Here is a 21,868-nt window from a genome sequence, read left to right on the forward strand (position 1 = left end):
GACCCCGAACCCGATTCTGAGAAAACCCACTGGGGACGCTCCTAGTGACCTGACGGACGCACCCTAGAAGTTTCAGAGCCCTCGGGCTACGTTTTGTGGAGTTACGGACAGTTTAATGAGAGGCTAAATTCGGGCCTCATTTCCATTGAAAACATGCCCGCGCAAAATCGCGATTTTCCGAAAATCGGACCCCGAACCCGATTCTGAGAAAACCCACTGGGGACGCTCCTAGTGACCTGACGGACGCACCCTAGAAGTTTCAGAGCCCTCGGGCTACGTTTTGTGGAGTTACGGCCAGTTTAATGAGAGGCTAAATTCGGGCCTCATTCCCATTGAAAACATGCCTGCGCAAAATCGCGATTTTCCGAAAATCGGACCCCGAACCCGATTCTGAGAAAACCCACTGGGGACGCTCCTAGTGACCTGACGGACGCACCCTAGAAGTTTCAGAGCCCTCGGGCTACGTTTTGTGGAGTTACGGACAGTTTAATGAGAGGCTAAATTCGGGCCTCATCTCCATTGAAAACATGCCCGCGCAAAATCGCGATTTTCCGAAAATCGGACCCCGAACCCGATTCTGAGAAAACCCACTGGGGACGCTCCTAGTGACCTGACAGACGCACCCTAGAAGTTTCAGAGCCCTCGGGCTACGTTTTGTGGAGTTACGGACAGTTTAATGAGAGGCTAAATTCGGGCCTCATTCCCATTGAAAACATGCCTGCGCAAAATCGCGATTTTCCGAAAATCGGACCCCGAACCCGATTCTGAGAAAACCCACTGGGGACGCTCCTAGTGACCTGACGGACGCACCCTAGAAGTTTCAGAGCCCTCGGGCTACGTTTTGTGGAGTTACGGACAGTTTAATGAGAGGCTAAATTCGGGCCTCATTTCCATTGAAAACATGCCCGCGCAAAATCGCGATTTTCCGAAAATCGGACCCCGAACCCGATTCTGAGAAAACCCACTGGGGACGCTCCTAGTGACCTGACGGACGCACCCTAGAAGTTTCAGAGCCCTCGGGCTACGTTTTGTGGAGTTACGGACAGTTTAATGAGAGGCTAAATTCGGGCCTCATTTCCATTGAAAACATGCCCGCGCAAAATCGCGATTTTCCGAAAATCGGACCCCGAACCCGATTCTGAGAAAACCCACTGGGGACGCTCCTAGTGACCTGACGGACGCACCCTAGAAGTTTCAGAGCCCTCGGGCTACGTTTTGTGGAGTTACGGCCAGTTTAATGAGAGGCTAAATTCGAGACTAAATTCCATTGAAAACATGCCCGCGCAAAATCGCGATTTTCCGAAATTCGGACCCCAAACCCGATTCTGAGAAAACCCACTGGGGACGCTCCTAGTGACCTGACGGACGCACCCTAGAAGTTTCAGAGCCCTCGGGCTACGTTTTGTGGAGTTACGGCCAGTTTAATGAGAGGCTAAATTCGGGCCTCATTTCCATTGAAAACATGCCCGCGCAAAATCGCGATTTTCCGAAAATCGGACCCCGAACCCGATCCTGAGAAAACCCACTGGGGACGCTCCTAGTGACCTGACGGACGCACCCTAGAAGTTTCAGAGCCCTCGGGCTACGTTTTGTGGAGTTACGGCCAGTTTAATGAGAGGCTAAATTCGGGCCTCATCTCCATTGAAAACATGCCCGCGCAAAATCGCGATTTTCCGAAAATCGGACCCCGAACCCGATTCTGAGAAAACCCACTGGGGACGCTCCTAGTGACCTGACGGACGCACCCTAGAAGTTTCAGAGCCCTCAGGCTACGTTTTGTGGAGTTACGGCCAGTTTAATGAGAGGCTAAATTCGAGACTAAATTCCATTGAAAACATGCCCGCGCAAAATCGCGATTTTCCGAAAATCGGACCCCGAACCCGATTCTGAGAAAACCCACTGGGGACGCTCCTAGTGACCTGACGGACGCACCCTAGAAGTTTCAGAGCCCTCAGGCTACGTTTTGTGGAGTTACGGCCAGTTTAATGAGAGGCTAAATTCGAGACTAAATTCCATTGAAAACATGCCCGCGCAAAATCGCGATTTTCCGAAAATCGGACCCCGAACCCGATTCTGAGAAAACCCACTGGGGACGCTCCTAGTGACCTGACGGACGCACCCTAGAAGTTTCAGAGCCCTCGGGCTACGTTTTGTGGAGTTACGGACAGTTTAATGAGAGGCTAAATTCAGGCCTCATTTCCATTGAAAACATGCCCGCGCAAAATCGCGATTTTCCGAAAATCGGACCCCGAACCCGATTCTGAGAAAACCCACTGGGGACGCTCCTAGTGACCTGACGGACGCACCCTAGAAGTTTCAGAGCCCTCGGGCTACGTTTTGTGGAGTTACGGCCAGTTTAATGAGAGGCTAAATTCGGGCCTCATCTCCATTGAAAACATGCCCGCGCAAAATCGCGATTTTCCGAAAATCGGACCCTGAACCCGATTCTGAGAAAACCCACTGGGGACGCTCCTAGTGACCTGACGGACGCACCCTAGAAGTTTCAGAGCCCTCGGGCTACGTTTTGTGGAGTTACGGACAGTTTAATGAGAGGCTAAATTCGGGCCTCATTTCCATTGAAAACATGCCCGCGCAAAATCGCGATTTTCCGAAAATCGGACCCCGAACCCGATTCTGAGAAAACCCACTGGGGACGCTCCTAGTGACCTGACGGACGCACCCTAGAAGTTTCAGAGCCCTCGGGCTACGTTTTGTGGAGTTACGGCCAGTTTAATGAGAGGCTAAATTCGGGCCTCATTCCCATTGAAAACATGCCTGCGCAAAATCGCGATTTTCCGAAAATCGGACCCCGAACCCGATTCTGAGAAAACCCACTGGGGACGCTCCTAGTGACCTGACGGACGCACCCTAGAAGTTTCAGAGCCCTCGGGCTACGTTTTGTGGAGTTACGGACAGTTTAATGAGAGGCTAAATTCGGGCCTCATCTCCATTGAAAACATGCCCGCGCAAAATCGCGATTTTCCGAAAATCGGACCCCGAACCCGATTCTGAGAAAACCCACTGGGGACGCTCCTAGTGACCTGACAGACGCACCCTAGAAGTTTCAGAGCCCTCGGGCTACGTTTTGTGGAGTTACGGACAGTTTAATGAGAGGCTAAATTCGGGCCTCATTCCCATTGAAAACATGCCTGCGCAAAATCGCGATTTTCCGAAAATCGGACCCCGAACCCGATTCTGAGAAAACCCACTGGGGACGCTCCTAGTGACCTGACGGACGCACCCTAGAAGTTTCAGAGCCCTCGGGCTACGTTTTGTGGAGTTACGGACAGTTTAATGAGAGGCTAAATTCGGGCCTCATTTCCATTGAAAACATGCCCGCGCAAAATCGCGATTTTCCGAAAATCGGACCCCGAACCCGATTCTGAGAAAACCCACTGGGGACGCTCCTAGTGACCTGACGGACGCACCCTAGAAGTTTCAGAGCCCTCGGGCTACGTTTTGTGGAGTTACGGACAGTTTAATGAGAGGCTAAATTCGGGCCTCATTTCCATTGAAAACATGCCCGCGCAAAATCGCGATTTTCCGAAAATCGGACCCCGAACCCGATTCTGAGAAAACCCACTGGGGACGCTCCTAGTGACCTGACGGACGCACCCTAGAAGTTTCAGAGCCCTCGGGCTACGTTTTGTGGAGTTACGGCCAGTTTAATGAGAGGCTAAATTCGGGCCTCATTTCCATTGAAAACATGCCCGCGCAAAATCGCGAATTTTCCGAAAATCGGACCCCGAACCCGATTCTGAGAAAACCCACTGGGGACGCTCCTAGTGACCTGACGGACGCACCCTAGAAGTTTCAGAGCCCTCAGGCTACGTTTTGTGGAGTTACGGCCAGTTTAATGAGAGGCTAAATTCGAGACTAAATTCCATTGAAAACATGCCCGCGCAAAATCGCGATTTTCCGAAAATCGGACCCCGAACCCGATTCTGAGAAAACCCACTGGGGACGCTCCTAGTGACCTGACGGACGCACCCTAGAAGTTTCAGAGCCCTCAGGCTACGTTTTGTGGAGTTACGGCCAGTTTAATGAGAGGCTAAATTCGAGACTAAATTCCATTGAAAACATGCCTGCGCAAAATCGCGATTTTCCGAAAATCGGACCCCGAACCCGATTCTGAGAAAACCCACTGGGGACGCTCCTAGTGACCTGACGGACGCACCCTAGAAGTTTCAGAGCCCTCGGGCTACGTTTTGTGGAGTTACGGACAGTTTAATGAGAGGCTAAATTCAGGCCTCATTTCCATTGAAAACATGCCCGCGCAAAATCGCGATTTTCCGAAAATCGGACCCCGAACCCGATTCTGAGAAAACCCACTGGGGACGCTCCTAGTGACCTGACGGACGCACCCTAGAAGTTTCAGAGCCCTCGGGCTACGTTTTGTGGAGTTACGGCCAGTTTAATGAGAGGCTAAATTCGGGCCTCATCTCCATTGAAAACATGCCCGCGCAAAATCGCGATTTTCCGAAAATCGGACCCCGAACCCGATTCTGAGAAAACCCACTGGGGACGCTCCTAGTGACCTGACGGACGCACCCTAGAAGTTTCAGAGCCCTCAGGCTACGTTTTGTGGAGTTACGGCCAGTTTAATGAGAGGCTAAATTCGGGCCTCATTTCCATTGAAAACATGCCCGCGCAAAATCGCGATTTTCCGAAAATCGGACCCCGAACCCGATTCTGAGAAAACCCACTGGGGACGCTCCTAGTGACCTGACGGACGCACCCTAGAAGTTTCAGAGCCCTCAGGCTACGTTTTGTGGAGTTACGGCCAGTTTAATGAGAGGCTAAATTCGAGACTAAATTCCATTGAAAACATGCCTGCGCAAAATCGCGATTTTCCGAAAATCGGACCCCGAACCCGATTCTGAGAAAACCCACTGGGGACGCTCCTAGTGACCTGACGGACGCACCCTAGAAGTTTCAGAGCCCTCGGGCTACGTTTTGTGGAGTTACGGACAGTTTAATGAGAGGCTAAATTCAGGCCTCATTTCCATTGAAAACATGCCCGCGCAAAATCGCGATTTTCCGAAAATCGGACCCCGAACCCGATTCTGAGAAAACCCACTGGGGACGCTCCTAGTGACCTGACGGACGCACCCTAGAAGTTTCAGAGCCCTCGGGCTACGTTTTGTGGAGTTACGGCCAGTTTAATGAGAGGCTAAATTCGGGCCTCATTTCCATTGAAAACATGCCCGCGCAAAATCGCGATTTTCCGAAAATCGGACCCCGAACCCGATCCTGAGAAAACCCACTGGGGACGCTCCTAGTGACCTGACGGACGCACCCTAGAAGTTTCAGAGCCCTCGGGCTACGTTTTGTGGAGTTACAGCCAGTTTAATGAGAGGCTAAATTCGGGCCTCATTTCCATTGAAAACATGCCCGCGCAAAATCGCGATTTTCCGAAAATCGGACCCCGAACCCGATTCTGAGAAAACCCACTGGGGACGCTCCTAGTGACCTGACGGACGCACCCTAGAAGTTTCAGAGCCCTCGGGCTACGTTTTGTGGAGTTACGGACAGTTTAATGAGAGGCTAAATTCGGGCCTCATTTCCATTGAAAACATGCCCGCGCAAAATCGCGATTTTCCGAAATCGGACCCCGAACGCGATTCTGAGAAAACCCACTGGGGACGCTCCTAGTGACCTGACGGACGCACCCTAGAAGTTTCAGAGCCCTCGGGCTACGTTTTGTGGAGTTACGGACAGTTTAATGAGAGGCTAAATTCGGGCCTCATTTCCATTGAAAACATGCCCGCGCAAAATCGCGATTTTCCGAAAATCGGACCCCGAACCTGATTCTGAGAAAACCCACTGGGGACGCTCCTAGTGACCTGACGGACGCACCCTAGAAGTTTCAGAGCCCTCGGGCTACGTTTTGTGGAGTTACGGCCAGTTTAATGAGAGGCTAAATTCGGGCCTCATCTCCTTTGAAAACATGCCCGCGCAAAATCGCGATTTTCCGAAAATCGGACCCCGAACCCGATTACGAGAAAACCCACTGGGGACGCTCCTAGTGACCTGACGGACGCACCCTAGAAGTTTCAGAGCCCTCAGGCTACGTTTTGTGGAGTTACGGCCAGTTTAATGAGAGGCTAAATTCGAGACTAAATTCCATTGAAAACATGCCCGCGCAAAATCGCGATTTTCCGAAAATCGGACCCCGAACCCGATTCTGAGAAAACCCACTGGGGACGCTCCTAGTGACCTGACGGACGCACCCTAGAAGTTTCAGAGCCCTCAGGCTACGTTTTGTGGAGTTACGGCCAGTTTAATGAGAGGCTAAATTCGAGACTAAATTCCATTGAAAACATGCCCGCGCAAAATCGCGATTTTCCGAAAATCGGACCCCGAACCCGATTCTGAGAAAACCCACTGGGGACGCTCCTAGTGACCTGACGGACGCACCCTAGAAGTTTCAGAGCCCTCGGGCTACGTTTTGTGGAGTTACGGCCAGTTTAATGAGAGGCTAAATTCGGGCCTCATTTCCATTGAAAACATGCCCGCGCAAAATCGCGATTTTCCGAAAATCGGACCCCGAACCCGATTCTGAGAAAACCCACTGGGGACGCTCCTAGTGACCTGACGGACGCACCCTAGAAGTTTCAGAGCCCTCGGGCTACGTTTTGTGGAGTTACGGCCAGTTTAATGAGAGGCTAAATTCGGGCCTCATTCCCATTGAAAACATGCCTGCGCAAAATCGCGATTTTCCGAAAATCAGACCCCGAACCCGATTCTGAGAAAACCCACTGGGGACGCTCCTAGTGACCTGACGGACGCACCCTAGAAGTTTCAGAGCCCTCGGGCTACGTTTTGTGGAGTTACGGCCAGTTTAATGAGAGGCTAAATTCGGGCCTCATTCCCATTGAAAACATGCTCGCGCAAAATTGCGATTTTCCGAAAATCGGACCCCGAACCCGATTCTGAGAAAACCCACTGGGGACGCTCCTAGTGACCTGACGGACGCACCCTAGAAGTTTCAGAGCCCTCGGGCTACGTTTTGTGGAGTTACGGCCAGTTTAATGAGAGGCTAAATTCGGGCCTCATTTCCATTGAAAACATGCCCGCGCAAAATCGCGATTTTCCGAAAATCGGACCCTGAACCCGATTCTGAGAAAACCCACTGGGGACGCTCCTAGTGACCTGACGGACGCACCCTAGAAGTTTCAGAGCCCTCGGGCTACGTTTTGTGGAGTTACGGACAGTTTAATGAGAGGCTAAATTCGGGCCTCATTTCCATTGAAAACATGCCCGCGCAAAATCGCGATTTTCCGAAAATCGGACCCCGAACCCGATTCTGAGAAAACCCACTGGGGACGCTCCTAGTGACCTGACGGACGCACCCTAGAAGTTTCAGAGCCCTCGGGCTACGTTTTGTGGAGTTACGGCTAGTTTAATGAGAGGCTAAATTCGGGCCTAAATTCCATTGAAAACATGCCCGCGCAAAATCGCGATTTTCCGAAAATCGGACCCCGAACCCGATTCTGAGAAAACCCACTGGGGACGCTCCTAGTGACCTGACGGACGCACCCTAGAAGTTTCAGAGCCCTCGGGCTACGTTTTGTGGAGTTACGGACAGTTTAATGAGAGGCTAAATTCGGGCCTCATTTCCATTGAAAACATGCCCGCGCAAAATCGCGATTTTCCGAAAATCGGACCCTGAACCCGATTCTGAGAAAACCCACTGGGGATGCTCCTAGTGACCTGACGGACGCACCCTAGAAGTTTCAGAGCCCTCGGGCTACGTTTTGTGGAGTTACGGCCAGTTTAATGAGAGGCTAAATTCGGGCCTCATTTCCATTGAAAACATGCCCGCGCAAAATCGCGATTTTCCGAAAATCGGACCCCGAACCCGATTCTGAGAAAACCCACTGGGGACGCTCCTAGTGACCTGACGGACGCACCCTAGAAGTTTCAGAGCCCTCGGGCTACGTTTTGTGGAGTTACGGCCAGTTTAATGAGAGGCTAAATTCGAGACTAAATTCCATTGAAAACATGCTCGCGCAAAATCGCGATTTTCCGAAAATCGGACCCCGAACCCGATTCTGAGAAAACCCACTGGGGACGCTCCTAGTGACCTGACGGACGCACCCTAGAAGTTTCAGAGCCCTCGGGCTACGTTTTGTGGAGTTACGGCCAGTTTAATGAGAGGCTAAATTCGGGCCTCATTTCCATTGAAAACATGCCCGCGCAAAATCGCGATTTTCCGAAAATCGGACCCTGAACCCGATTCTGAGAAAACCCACTGGGGACGCTCCTAGTGACCTGACGGACGCACCCTAGAAGTTTCAGAGCCCTCGGGCTACGTTTTGTGGAGTTACGGCCAGTTTAATGAGAGGCTAAATTCGGGCCTCATTTCCATTGAAAACATGCCCGCGCAAAATCGCGATTTTCCGAAAATCGGACCCCAAACCCGATGCTGAGAAAACCCACTGGGGACGCTCCTAGTGACCTGACGGACGCACCCTAGAAGTTTCAGAGCCCTCGGGCTACGTTTTGTGGAGTTACGGCCAGTTTAATGAGAGGCTAAATTCGAGACTAAATTCCATTGAAAACATGCCCGCGCAAAATCGCGATTTTCCGAAAATCGGACCCCGAACCCGATTCTGAGAAAACCCACTGGGGACGCTCCTAGTGACCTGACGGACGCACCCTAGAAGTTTCAGAGCCCTCGGGCTACGTTTTGTGGAGTTACGGCCAGTTTAATGAGAGGCTAAATTCGGGCCTCATTTCCATTGAAAACATGCCCGCGCAAAATCGCGATTTTCTGAAAATCGGACCCTGAACCCGATTCTGAGAAAACCCACTGGGGACGCTCCTAGTGACCTGACGGACGCACCCTAGAAGTTTCAGAGCCCTCGGGCTACGTTTTGTGGAGTTACGGCCAGTTTAATGAGAGGCTTAATTCGAGACTAAATTCCATTGAAAACATGCCCGCGCAAAATCGCGATTTTCCGAAAATCGGACCCCGAACCCGATTCTGAGAAAATTCACTGGGGACGCTCCTAGTGACCTGACGGACGCACCCTAGAAGTTTCAGAGCCCTCGGGCTACGTTTTGTGGAGTTACGGCCAGTTTAATGAGAGGCTAAATTCGGGCCTCATTTCCATTGAAAACATGCCCGCGCAAAATCGCGATTTTCCGAAAATCGGACCCTGAACCCGATTCTGAGAAAACCCACTGGGGACGCTCCTAGTGACCTGACGGACGCACCCTAGAAGTTTCAGAGCCCTCGGGCTACGTTTTGTGGAGTTACGGCCAGTTTAATGAGAGGCTAAATTCGAGACTAAATTCCATTGAAAACATGCCCGCGCAAAATCGCGATTTTCCGAAATTCGGACCCCAAACCCGATTCTGAGAAAACCCACTGGGGACGCTCCTAGTGACCTGACGGACGCACCCTAGAAGTTTCAGAGCCCTCGGGCTACGTTTTGTGGAGTTACGGCCAGTTTAATGAGAGGCTAAATTCGGGCCTCATTTCCATTGAAAACATGCCCGCGCAAAATCGCGATTTTCCGAAAATCGGACCCCGAACCCGATCCTGAGAAAACCCACTGGGGACGCTCCTAGTGACCTGACGGACGCACCCTAGAAGTTTCAGAGCCCTCGGGCTACGTTTTGTGGAGTTACGGCCAGTTTAATGAGAGGCTAAATTCGGGCCTCATCTCCATTGAAAACATGCCCGCGCAAAATCGCGATTTTCCGAAAATCGGACCCCGAACCCGATTCTGAGAAAACCCACTGGGGACGCTCCTAGTGACCTGACGGACGCACCCTAGAAGTTTCAGAGCCCTCAGGCTACGTTTTGTGGAGTTACGGCCAGTTTAATGAGAGGCTAAATTCGAGACTAAATTCCATTGAAAACATGCCCGCGCAAAATCGCGATTTTCCGAAAATCGGACCCCGAACCCGATTCTGAGAAAACCCACTGGGGACGCTCCTAGTGACCTGACGGACGCACCCTAGAAGTTTCAGAGCCCTCAGGCTACGTTTTGTGGAGTTACGGCCAGTTTAATGAGAGGCTAAATTCGAGACTAAATTCCATTGAAAACATGCCCGCGCAAAATCGCGATTTTCCGAAAATCGGACCCCGAACCCGATTCTGAGAAAACCCACTGGGGACGCTCCTAGTGACCTGACGGACGCACCCTAGAAGTTTCAGAGCCCTCGGGCTACGTTTTGTGGAGTTACGGACAGTTTAATGAGAGGCTAAATTCAGGCCTCATTTCCATTGAAAACATGCCCGCGCAAAATCGCGATTTTCCGAAAATCGGACCCCGAACCCGATTCTGAGAAAACCCACTGGGGACGCTCCTAGTGACCTGACGGACGCACCCTAGAAGTTTCAGAGCCCTCGGGCTACGTTTTGTGGAGTTACGGCCAGTTTAATGAGAGGCTAAATTCGGGCCTCATCTCCATTGAAAACATGCCCGCGCAAAATCGCGATTTTCCGAAAATCGGACCCTGAACCCGATTCTGAGAAAACCCACTGGGGACGCTCCTAGTGACCTGACGGACGCACCCTAGAAGTTTCAGAGCCCTCGGGCTACGTTTTGTGGAGTTACGGCCAGTTTAATGAGAGGCTAAATTCGGGCCTCATTTCCATTGAAAACATGCCCACGCAAAATCGCGATTTTCCGAAAATCGGACCCCGAACCCGATTCTGAGAAAACCCACTGGGGACGCTCCTAGTGACCTGACGGACGCACCCTAGAAGTTTCAGAGCCCTCGGGCTACGTTTTGTGGAGTTACGGCCAGTTTAATGAGAGGCTAAATTCGGGCCTCATTCCCATTGAAAACATGCCTGCGCAAAATCGCGATTTTCCGAAAATCGGACCCCGAACCCGATTCTGAGAAAACCCACTGGGGACGCTCCTAGTGACCTGACGGACGCACCCTAGAAGTTTCAGAGCCCTCGGGCTACGTTTTGTGGAGTTACGGACAGTTTAATGAGAGGCTAAATTCGGGCCTCATCTCCATTGAAAACATGCCCGCGCAAAATCGCGATTTTCCGAAAATCGGACCCCGAACCCGATTCTGAGAAAACCCACTGGGGACGCTCCTAGTGACCTGACAGACGCACCCTAGAAGTTTCAGAGCCCTCGGGCTACGTTTTGTGGAGTTACGGACAGTTTAATGAGAGGCTAAATTCGGGCCTCATTCCCATTGAAAACATGCCTGCGCAAAATCGCGATTTTCCGAAAATCGGACCCCGAACCCGATTCTGAGAAAACCCACTGGGGACGCTCCTAGTGACCTGACGGACGCACCCTAGAAGTTTCAGAGCCCTCGGGCTACGTTTTGTGGAGTTACGGACAGTTTAATGAGAGGCTAAATTCGGGCCTCATTTCCATTGAAAACATGCCCGCGCAAAATCGCGATTTTCCGAAAATCGGACCCCGAACCCGATTCTGAGAAAACCCACTGGGGACGCTCCTAGTGACCTGACGGACGCACCCTAGAAGTTTCAGAGCCCTCGGGCTACGTTTTGTGGAGTTACGGACAGTTTAATGAGAGGCTAAATTCGGGCCTCATCTCCTTTGAAAACATGCCCGCGCAAAATCGCGATTTTCCGAAAATCGGACCCCGAACCCGATTACGAGAAAACCCACTGGGGACGCTCCTAGTGACCTGACGGACGCACCCTAGAAGTTTCAGAGCCCTCAGGCTACGTTTTGTGGAGTTACGGCCAGTTTAATGAGAGGCTAAATTCGAGACTAAATTCCATTGAAAACATGCCCGCGCAAAATCGCGATTTTCCGAAAATCGGACCCCGAACCCGATTCTGAGAAAACCCACTGGGGACGCTCCTAGTGACCTGACGGACGCACCCTAGAAGTTTCAGAGCCCTCGGGCTACGTTTTGTGGAGTTACGGCCAGTTTAATGAGAGGCTAAATTCGGGCCTCATTTCCATTGAAAACATGCCCGCGCAAAATCGCGATTTTCCGAAAATCGGACCCCGAACCCGATTCTGAGAAAACCCACTGGGGACGCTCCTAGTGACCTGACGGACGCACCCTAGAAGTTTCAGAGCCCTCGGGCTACGTTTTGTGGAGTTACGGCCAGTTTAATGAGAGGCTAAATTCGGGCCTCATTCCCATTGAAAACATGCCTGCGCAAAATCGCGATTTTCCGAAAATCAGACCCCGAACCCGATTCTGAGAAAACCCACTGGGGACGCTCCTAGTGACCTGACGGACGCACCCTAGAAGTTTCAGAGCCCTCGGGCTACGTTTTGTGGAGTTACGGCCAGTTTAATGAGAGGCTAAATTCGGGCCTCATTCCCATTGAAAACATGCTCGCGCAAAATCGCGATTTTCCGAAAATCGGACCCCGAACCCGATTCTGAGAAAACCCACTGGGGACGCTCCTAGTGACCTGACGGACGCACCCTAGAAGTTTCAGAGCCCTCGGGCTACGTTTTGTGGAGTTACGGCCAGTTTAATGAGAGGCTAAATTCGGGCCTCATTTCCATTGAAAACATGCCCGCGCAAAATCGCGATTTTCCGAAAATCGGACCCTGAACCCGATTCTGAGAAAACCCACTGGGGACGCTCCTAGTGACCTGACGGACGCACCCTAGAAGTTTCAGAGCCCTCGGGCTACGTTTTGTGGAGTTACGGACAGTTTAATGAGAGGCTAAATTCGGGCCTCATTTCCATTGAAAACATGCCCGCGCAAAATCGCGATTTTCCGAAAATCGGACCCCGAACCCGATTCTGAGAAAACCCACTGGGGACGCTCCTAGTGACCTGACGGACGCACCCTAGAAGTTTCAGAGCCCTCGGGCTACGTTTTGTGGAGTTACGGCTAGTTTAATGAGAGGCTAAATTCGGGCCTAAATTCCATTGAAAACATGCCCGCGCAAAATCGCGATTTTCCGAAAATCGGACCCCGAACCCGATTCTGAGAAAACCCACTGGGGACGCTCCTAGTGACCTGACGGACGCACCCTAGAAGTTTCAGAGCCCTCGGGCTACGTTTTGTGGAGTTACGGACAGTTTAATGAGAGGCTAAATTCGGGCCTCATTTCCATTGAAAACATGCCCGCGCAAAATCGCGATTTTCCGAAAATCAGACCCTGAACCCGATTCTGAGAAAACCCACTGGGGATGCTCCTAGTGACCTGACGGACGCACCCTAGAAGTTTCAGAGCCCTCGGGCTACGTTTTGTGGAGTTACGGCCAGTTTAATGAGAGGCTAAATTCGGGCCTCATTTCCATTGAAAACATGCCCGCGCAAAATCGCGATTTTCCGAAAATCGGACCCCGAACCCGATTCTGAGAAAACCCACTGGGGACGCTCCTAGTGACCTGACGGACGCACCCTAGAAGTTTCAGAGCCCTCGGGCTACGTTTTGTGGAGTTACGGCCAGTTTAATGAGAGGCTAAATTCGAGACTAAATTCCATTGTAAACATGCTCGCGCAAAATCGCGATTTTCCGAAAATCGGACCCCGAACCCGATTCTGAGAAAACCCACTGGGGACGCTCCTAGTGACCTGACGGACGCACCCTAGAAGTTTCAGAGCCCTCGGGCTACGTTTTGTGGAGTTACGGCCAGTTTAATGAGAGGCTAAATTCGGGCCTCATTTCCATTGAAAACATGCCCGCGCAAAATCGCGATTTTCCGAAAATCGGACCCTGAACCCGATTCTGAGAAAACCCACTGGGGACGCTCCTAGTGACCTGACGGACGCACCCTAGAAGTTTCAGAGCCCTCGGGCTACGTTTTGTGGAGTTACGGCCAGTTTAATGAGAGGCTAAATTCGGGCCTCATTTCCATTGAAAACATGCCCGCGCAAAATCGCGATTTTCCGAAAATCGGACCCCAAACCCGATGCTGAGAAAACCCACTGGGGACGCTCCTAGTGACCTGACGGACGCACCCTAGAAGTTTCAGAGCCCTCGGGCTACGTTTTGTGGAGTTACGGCCAGTTTAATGAGAGGCTAAATTCGAGACTAAATTCCATTGAAAACATGCCCGCGCAAAATCGCGATTTTCCGAAAATCGGACCCCGAACCCGATTCTGAGAAAACCCACTGGGGACGCTCCTAGTGACCTGACGGACGCACCCTAGAAGTTTCAGAGCCCTCGGGCTACGTTTTGTGGAGTTACGGCCAGTTTAATGAGAGGCTAAATTCGGGCCTCATTTCCATTGAAAACATGCCCGCGCAAAATCGCGATTTTCCGAAAATCGGACCCTGAACCCGATTCTGAGAAAACCCACTGGGGACGCTCCTAGTGACCTGACGGACGCACCCTAGAAGTTTCAGAGCCCTCGGGCTACGTTTTGTGGAGTTACGGCCAGTTTAATGAGAGGCTAAATTCGAGACTAAATTCCATTGAAAACATGCCCGCGCAAAATCGCGATTTTCCGAAAATCGGACCCCGAACCCGATTCTGAGAAAATTCACTGGGGACGCTCCTAGTGACCTGACGGACGCACCCTAGAAGTTTCAGAGCCCTCGGGCTACGTTTTGTGGAGTTACGGCCAGTTTAATGAGAGGCTAAATTCGGGCCTCATTTCCATTGAAAACATGCCCGCGCAAAATCGCGATTTTCCGAAAATCGGACCCCGAACCCGATTCTGAGAAAACCCACTGGGGACGCTCCTAGTGACCTGACGGACGCACCCTAGAAGTTTCAGAGCCCTCGGGCTACGTTTTGTGGAGTTACGGCCAGTTTAATGAGAGGCTAAATTCGAGACTAAATTCCATTGAAAACATGCCCGCGCAAAATCGCGATTTTCCGAAAATCGGACCCCGAACCCGATTCTGAGAAAACCCACTGGGGACGCTCCTAGTGACCTGACGGACGCACCCTAGAAGTTTCAGAGCCCTCGGGCTACGTTTTGTGGAGTTACGGCCAGTTTAATGAGAGGCTAAATTCGAGACTAAATTCCATTGAAAACATGCCCGCGCAAAATCGCGATTTTCCGAAAATCGGACCCCGAACCCGATTCTGAGAAAACCCACTGGGGACGCTCCTAGTGACCTGACGGACGCACCCTAGAAGTTTCAGAGCCCTCGGGCTACGTTTTGTGGAGTTACGGACAGTTTAATGAGAGGCTAAATTCAGGCCTCATTTCCATTGAAAACATGCCCGCGCAAAATCGCGATTTTCCGAAAATCGGACCCCGAACCCGATTCTGAGAGAACCCACTGGGGACGCTCCTAGTGACCTGACGGACGCACCCTAGAGTTTCAGAGCCCTCGGGCTACGTTTTGTGGAGTTACGGCCAGTTTAATGAGAGGCTAAATTCGGGCCTCATTCCCATTGAAAACATGCCTGCGCAAAATCGCGATTTTCCGAAAATCGGACCCCGAACCCGATTCTGAGAAAACCCACTGGGGACGCTCCTAGTGACCTGACGGACGCACCCTAGAAGTTTCAGAGCCCTCGGGCTATGTTTTGTGGAGTTACGGCCAGTTTAATGAGAGGCTAAATTCGGGCCTCATTTCCATTGAAAACATGCCCGCGCAAAATCGCGATTTTCCGAAAATCGGACCCCGAACCCGATTCTGAGAAAACCCACTGGGGACGCTCCTAGTGACCTGACGGACGCACCCTAGAAGTTTCAGAGCCCTCGGGCTACGTTTTGTGGAGTTACGGCCAGTTTAATGAGAGGCTAAATTCGGGCCTCATCTCCATTGAAAACATGCCCGCGCAAAATCGCGATTTTCCGAAAATCGGACCCCGAACCCGATTCTGAGAAAACCCACTGGGGACGCTCCTAGTGACCTGACGGACGCACCCTAGAAGTTTCAGAGCCCTCGGGCTACGTTTTGTGGAGTTACGGACAGTTTAATGAGAGGCTAAATTCAGGCCTCATTTCCATTGAAAACATGCCCGCGCAAAATCGCGATTTTCCGAAAATCGGACCCCGAACCCGATTCTGAGAAAACCCACTGGGGACGCTCCTAGTGACCTGACGGACGCACCCTAGAAGTTTCAGAGCCCTCGGGCTACGTTTTGTGGAGTTACGGCCAGTTTAATGAGAGGCTAAATTCGGGCCTCATTCCCATTGAAAACATGCCTGCGCAAAATCGCGATTTTCCGAAAATCGGACCCCGAACCCGATTCTGAGAAAACCCACTGGGGACGCTCCTAGTGACCTGACGGACGCACCCTAGAAGTTTCAGAGCCCTCGGGCTACGTTTTGTGGAGTTACGGCCAGTTTAATGAGAGGCTAAATTCGGGCCTCATCTCCATTGAAAACATGCCCGCGCAAAATCGCGATTTTCCGAAAATCGGACCCCGAACCCGATTCTGAGAAAACCCACTGGGGACGCTCCTAGTGACCTGACGGACGCACCCTAGAAGTTTCAGAGCCCTCGGGCTACGTTTTGTGGAGTTACGGCCAGTTTAATGAGAGGCTAAATTCGGGCCTCATTCCCATTGAAAACATGCCTGCGCAAAATCGCGATTTTCCGAAAATCGGACCCCGAACCCGATTCTGAGAAAACCCACTGGGGACGCTCCTAGTGACCTGACGGACGCACCCTAGAAGTTTCAGAGCCCTCGGGCTACGTTTTGTGGAGTTACGGACAGTTTAATGAGAGGCTAAATTCGGGCCTCATTTCCATTGAAAACATGCCCGCGCAAAATCGCGATTTTCCGAAAATCGGACCCCGAACCCGATTCTGAGAAAACCCACTGGGGACGCTCCTAGTGACCTGACGGACGCACCCTAGAAGTTTCAGAGCCCTCGGGCTACGTTTTGTGGAGTTACAGCCAGTTTAATGAGAGGCTAAATTCGGGCCTCATCTCCATTGAAAACATGCCCGCGCAAAATCGCGATTTTCCGAAAATCGGACCCCGAACCCGATTCTGAGAAAACCCACTGGGGACGCTCCTAGTGACCTGACGGACGCACCCTAGAAGTTTCAGAGCCCTCGGGCTACGTTTTGTGGAGTTACGGACAGTTTAATGAGAGGCTAAATTCGGGCCTCATTCCCATTGAAAACATGCCTGCGCAAAATCGCGATTTTCCGAAAATCGGACCCCGAACCCGATTCTGAGGAAACCCACTGGGGACGCTCCTAGTGACCTGACGGACGCACCCTAGAAGTTTCAGAGCCCTCGGGCTACGTTTTGTGGAGTTACGGACAGTTTAATGAGAGGCTAAATTCGGGCCTCATTTCCATTGAAAACATGCCCGCGCAAAATCGCGATTTTCCGAAAATCGGACCCCGAACCCGATTCTGAGAAAACCCACTGGGGACGCTCCTAGTGACCTGACGGACGCACCCTAGAAGTTTCAGAGCCCTCGGGCTACGTTTTGTGGAGTTACGGCCAGTTTAATGAGAGGCTAAATTCGGGCCTCATCTCCATTGAAAACATGCCCGCGCAAAATCGCGATTTTCCGAAAATCGGACCCCGAACCCGATTCTGAGAAAACCCACTGGGGACGCTCCTAGTGACCTGACGGACGCACCCTAGAAGTTTCAGAGCCCTCAGGCTACGTTTTGTGGAGTTACGGCCAGTTTAATGAGAGGCTAAATTCGAGACTAAATTCCATTGAAAACATGCCCGCGCAAAATCGCGATTTTCCGAAAATCGGACCCCGAACCCGATTCTGAGAAAACCCACTGGGGACGCTCCTAGTGACCTGACGGACGCACCCTAGAAGTTTCAGAGCCCTCAGGCTACGTTTTGTGGAGTTACGGCCAGTTTAATGAGAGGCTAAATTCGAGACTAAATTCCATTGAAAACATGCCCGCGCAAAATCGCGATTTTCCGAAAATCGGACCCCGAACCCGATTCTGAGAAAACCCACTGGGGACGCTCCTAGTGACCTGACGGACGCACCCTAGAAGTTTCAGAGCCCTCGGGCTACGTTTTGTGGAGTTACGGACAGTTTAATGAGAGGCTAAATTCAGGCCTCATTTCCATTGAAAACATGCCCGCGCAAAATCGCGATTTTCCGAAAATCGGACCCCGAACCCGATTCTGAGAGAACCCACTGGGGACGCTCCTAGTGACCTGACGGACGCACCCTAGAGTTTCAGAGCCCTCGGGCTACGTTTTGTGGAGTTACGGCCAGTTTAATGAGAGGCTAAATTCGGGCCTCATTCCCATTGAAAACATGCCTGCGCAAAATCGCGATTTTCCGAAAATCGGACCCCGAACCCGATTCTGAGAAAACCCACTGGGGACGCTCCTAGTGACCTGACGGACGCACCCTAGAAGTTTCAGAGCCCTCAGGCTACGTTTTGTGGAGTTACGGCCAGTTTAATGAGAGGCTAAATTCGGGCCTCATTTCCATTGAAAACATGCCCGCGCAAAATCGCGATTTTCCGAAAATCGGACCCCGAACCCGATTCTGAGAAAACCCACTGGGGACGCTCCTAGTGACCTGACGGACGCACCCTAGAAGTTTCAGAGCCCTCGGGCTACGTTTTGTGGAGTTACAGCCAGTTTAATGAGAGGCTAAATTCGGGCCTCATCTCCATTGAAAACATGCCCGCGCAAAATCGCGATTTTCCGAAAATCGGACCCCGAACCCGATTCTGAGAAAACCCACTGGGGACGCTCCTAGTGACCTGACGGACGCACCCTAGAAGTTTCAGAGCCCTCGGGCTACGTTTTGTGGAGTTACGGACAGTTTAATGAGAGGCTAAATTCGGGCCTCATTCCCATTGAAAACATGCCTGCGCAAAATCGCGATTTTCCGAAAATCGGACCCCGAACCCGATTCTGAGGAAACCCACTGGGGACGCTCCTAGTGACCTGACGGACGCACCCTAGAAGTTTCAGAGCCCTCGGGCTACGTTTTGTGGAGTTACGGACAGTTTAATGAGAGGCTAAATTCGGGCCTCATTTCCATTGAAAACATGCCCGCGCAAAATCGCGATTTTCCGAAAATCGGACCCCGAACCCGATTCTGAGAAAACCCACTGGGGACGCTCCTAGTGACCTGACGGACGCACCCTAGAAGTTTCAGAGCCCTCGGGCTACGTTTTGTGGAGTTACGGCCAGTTTAATGAGAGGCTAAATTCGGGCCTCATCTCCATTGAAAACATGCCCGCGCAAAATCGCGATTTTCCGAAAATCGGACCCCGAACCCGATTCTGAGAAAACCCACTGGGGACGCTCCTAGTGACCTGACGGACGCACCCTAGAAGTTTCAGAGCCCTCAGGCTACGTTTTGTGGAGTTACGGCCAGTTTAATGAGAGGCTAAATTCGAGACTAAATTCCATTGAAAACATGCCCGCGCAAAATCGCGATTTTCCGAAAATCGGACCCCGAACCCGATTCTGAGAAAACCCACTGGGGACGCTCCTAGTGACCTGACGGACGCACCCTAGAAGTTTCAGAGCCCTCAGGCTACGTTTTGTGGAGTTACGGCCAGTTTAATGAGAGGCTAAATTCGAGACTAAATTCCATTGAAAACATGCCCGCGCAAAATCGCGATTTTCCGAAAATCGGACCCCGAACCCGATTCTGAGAAAACCCACTGGGGACGCTCCTAGTGACCTGACGGACGCACCCTAGAAGTTTCAGAGCCCTCGGGCTACGTTTTGTGGAGTTACGGACAGTTTAATGAGAGGCTAAATTCAGGCCTCATTTCCATTGAAAACATGCCCGCGCAAAATCGCGATTTTCCGAAAATCGGACCCCGAACCCGATTCTGAGAGAACCCACTGGGGACGCTCCTAGTGACCTGACGGACGCACCCTAGAGTTTCAGAGCCCTCGGGCTACGTTTTGTGGAGTTACGGCCAGTTTAATGAGAGGCTAAATTCGGGCCTCATTTCCATTGAAAACATGCCTGCGCAAAATCGCGATTTTCCGAAAATCGGACCCCGAACCCGATTCTGAGAAAACCCACTGGGGACGCTCCTAGTGACCTGACGGACGCACCCTAGAAGTTTCAGAGCCCTCAGGCTACGTTTTGTGGAGTTACGGCCAGTTTAATGAGAGGCTAAATTCGGGCCTCATTTCCATTGAAAACATGCCCGCGCAAAATCGCGATTTTCCGAAAATCGGACCCCGAACCCGATTCTGAGAAAACCCACTGGGGACGCTCCTAGTGACCTGACGGACGCACCCTAGAAGTTTCAGAGCCCTCGGGCTACGTTTTGTGGAGTTACGGCCAGTTTAATGAGAGGCTAAATTCGGGCCTCATCTCCATTGAAAACATGCCCGCGCAAAATCGCGATTTTCCGAAAATCGGACCCCGAACCCGATTCTGAGAAAACCCACTGGGGACGCTCCTAGTGACCTGACGGACGCACCCTAGAAGTTTCAGAGCCCTCGGGCTACGTTTTGTGGAGTTACGGACAGTTTAATGAGAGGCTAAATTCAGGCCTCATTTCCATTGAAAACATGCCCGCGCAAAATCGCGATTTTCCGAAAATCGGACCCCGAACCCGATTCTGAGAAAACCCACTGGGGACGCTCCTAGTGACCTGACGGACGCACCCTAGAAGTTTCAGAGCCCTCGGGCTACGTTTTGTGGAGTTACGGCCAGTTTAATGAGAGGCTAAATTCGGGCCTCATTCCCATTGAAAACATGCCTGCGCAAAATCGCGATTTTCCGAAAATCGGACCCCGAACCCGATTCTGAGAAAACCCACTGGGGACGCTCCTAGTGACCTGACGGACGCACCCTGGAAGTTTCAGAGCCCTCGGGCTACGTTTTGTGGAGTTACGGACAGTTTAATGAGAGGCTAAATTCGGGCCTCATTTCCATTGAAAACATGCCCGCGCAAAATCGCGATTTTCCGAAAATCGGACCCCGAACCCGATTCTGAGAAAACCCACTGGGGACGCTCCTAGTGACCTGACGGACGCACCCTAGAAGTTTCAGAGCCCTCGGGCTACGTTTTGTGGAGTTACGGCCAGTTTAATGAGAGGCTAAATTCGGGCCTCATTTCCATTGAAAACATGCCCGCGCAAAATCGCGATTTTCCGAAAATCGGACCCCGAACCCGATTCTGAGAAAACCCACTGGGGACGCTCCTAGTGACCTGACGGACGCACCCTAGAAGTTTCAGAGCCCTCAGGCTACGTTTTGTGGAGTTACGGCCAGTTTAATGAGAGGCTAAATTCGAGACTAAATTCCATTGAAAACATGCCCGCGCAAAATCGCGATTTTCCGAAAATCGGACCCCGAACCCGATTCTGAGAAAACCCACTGGGGACGCTCCTAGTGACCTGACGGACGCACCCTAGAAGTTTCAGAGCCCTCAGGCTACGTTTTGTGGAGTTACGGCCAGTTTAATGAGAGGCTAAATTCGAGACTAAATTCCATTGAAAACATGCCCGCGCAAAATCGCGATTTTCCGAAAATCGGACCCCGAACCCGATTCTGAGAAAACCCACTGGGGACGCTCCTAGTGACCTGACGGACGCACCCTAGAAGTTTCAGAGCCCTCGGGCTACGTTTTGTGGAGTTACGGACAGTTTAATGAGAGGCTAAATTCAGGCCTCATTTCCATTGAAAACATGCCCGCGCAAAATCGCGATTTTCCGAAAATCGGACCCCGAACCCGATTCTGAGAAAACCCACTGGGGACGCTCCTAGTGACCTGACGGACGCACCCTAGAAGTTTCAGAGCCCTCGGGCTACGTTTTGTGGAGTTACGGCCAGTTTAATGAGAGGCTAAATTCGGGCCTCATTCCCATTGAAAACATGCCTGCGCAAAATCGCGATTTTCCGAAAATCAGACCCCGAACCCGATTCTGAGAAAACCCACTGGGGACGCTCCTAGTGACCTGACGGACGCACCCTAGAAGTTTCAGAGCCCTCGGGCTACGTTTTGTGGAGTTACGGACAGTTTAATGAGAGGCTAAATTCGGGCCTCATTTCCATTGAAAACATGCCCGCGCAAAATCGCGATTTTCC

This window comes from Halichoeres trimaculatus, unplaced genomic scaffold (genome assembly GCF_033239565.1).
Source record: "Halichoeres trimaculatus isolate MK-OKI-2021-1 unplaced genomic scaffold, fHalTri1.1 fHalTri1_scaffold_7, whole genome shotgun sequence".
Taxonomy (NCBI): Eukaryota; Metazoa; Chordata; class Actinopteri; order Labriformes; family Labridae; genus Halichoeres; species Halichoeres trimaculatus.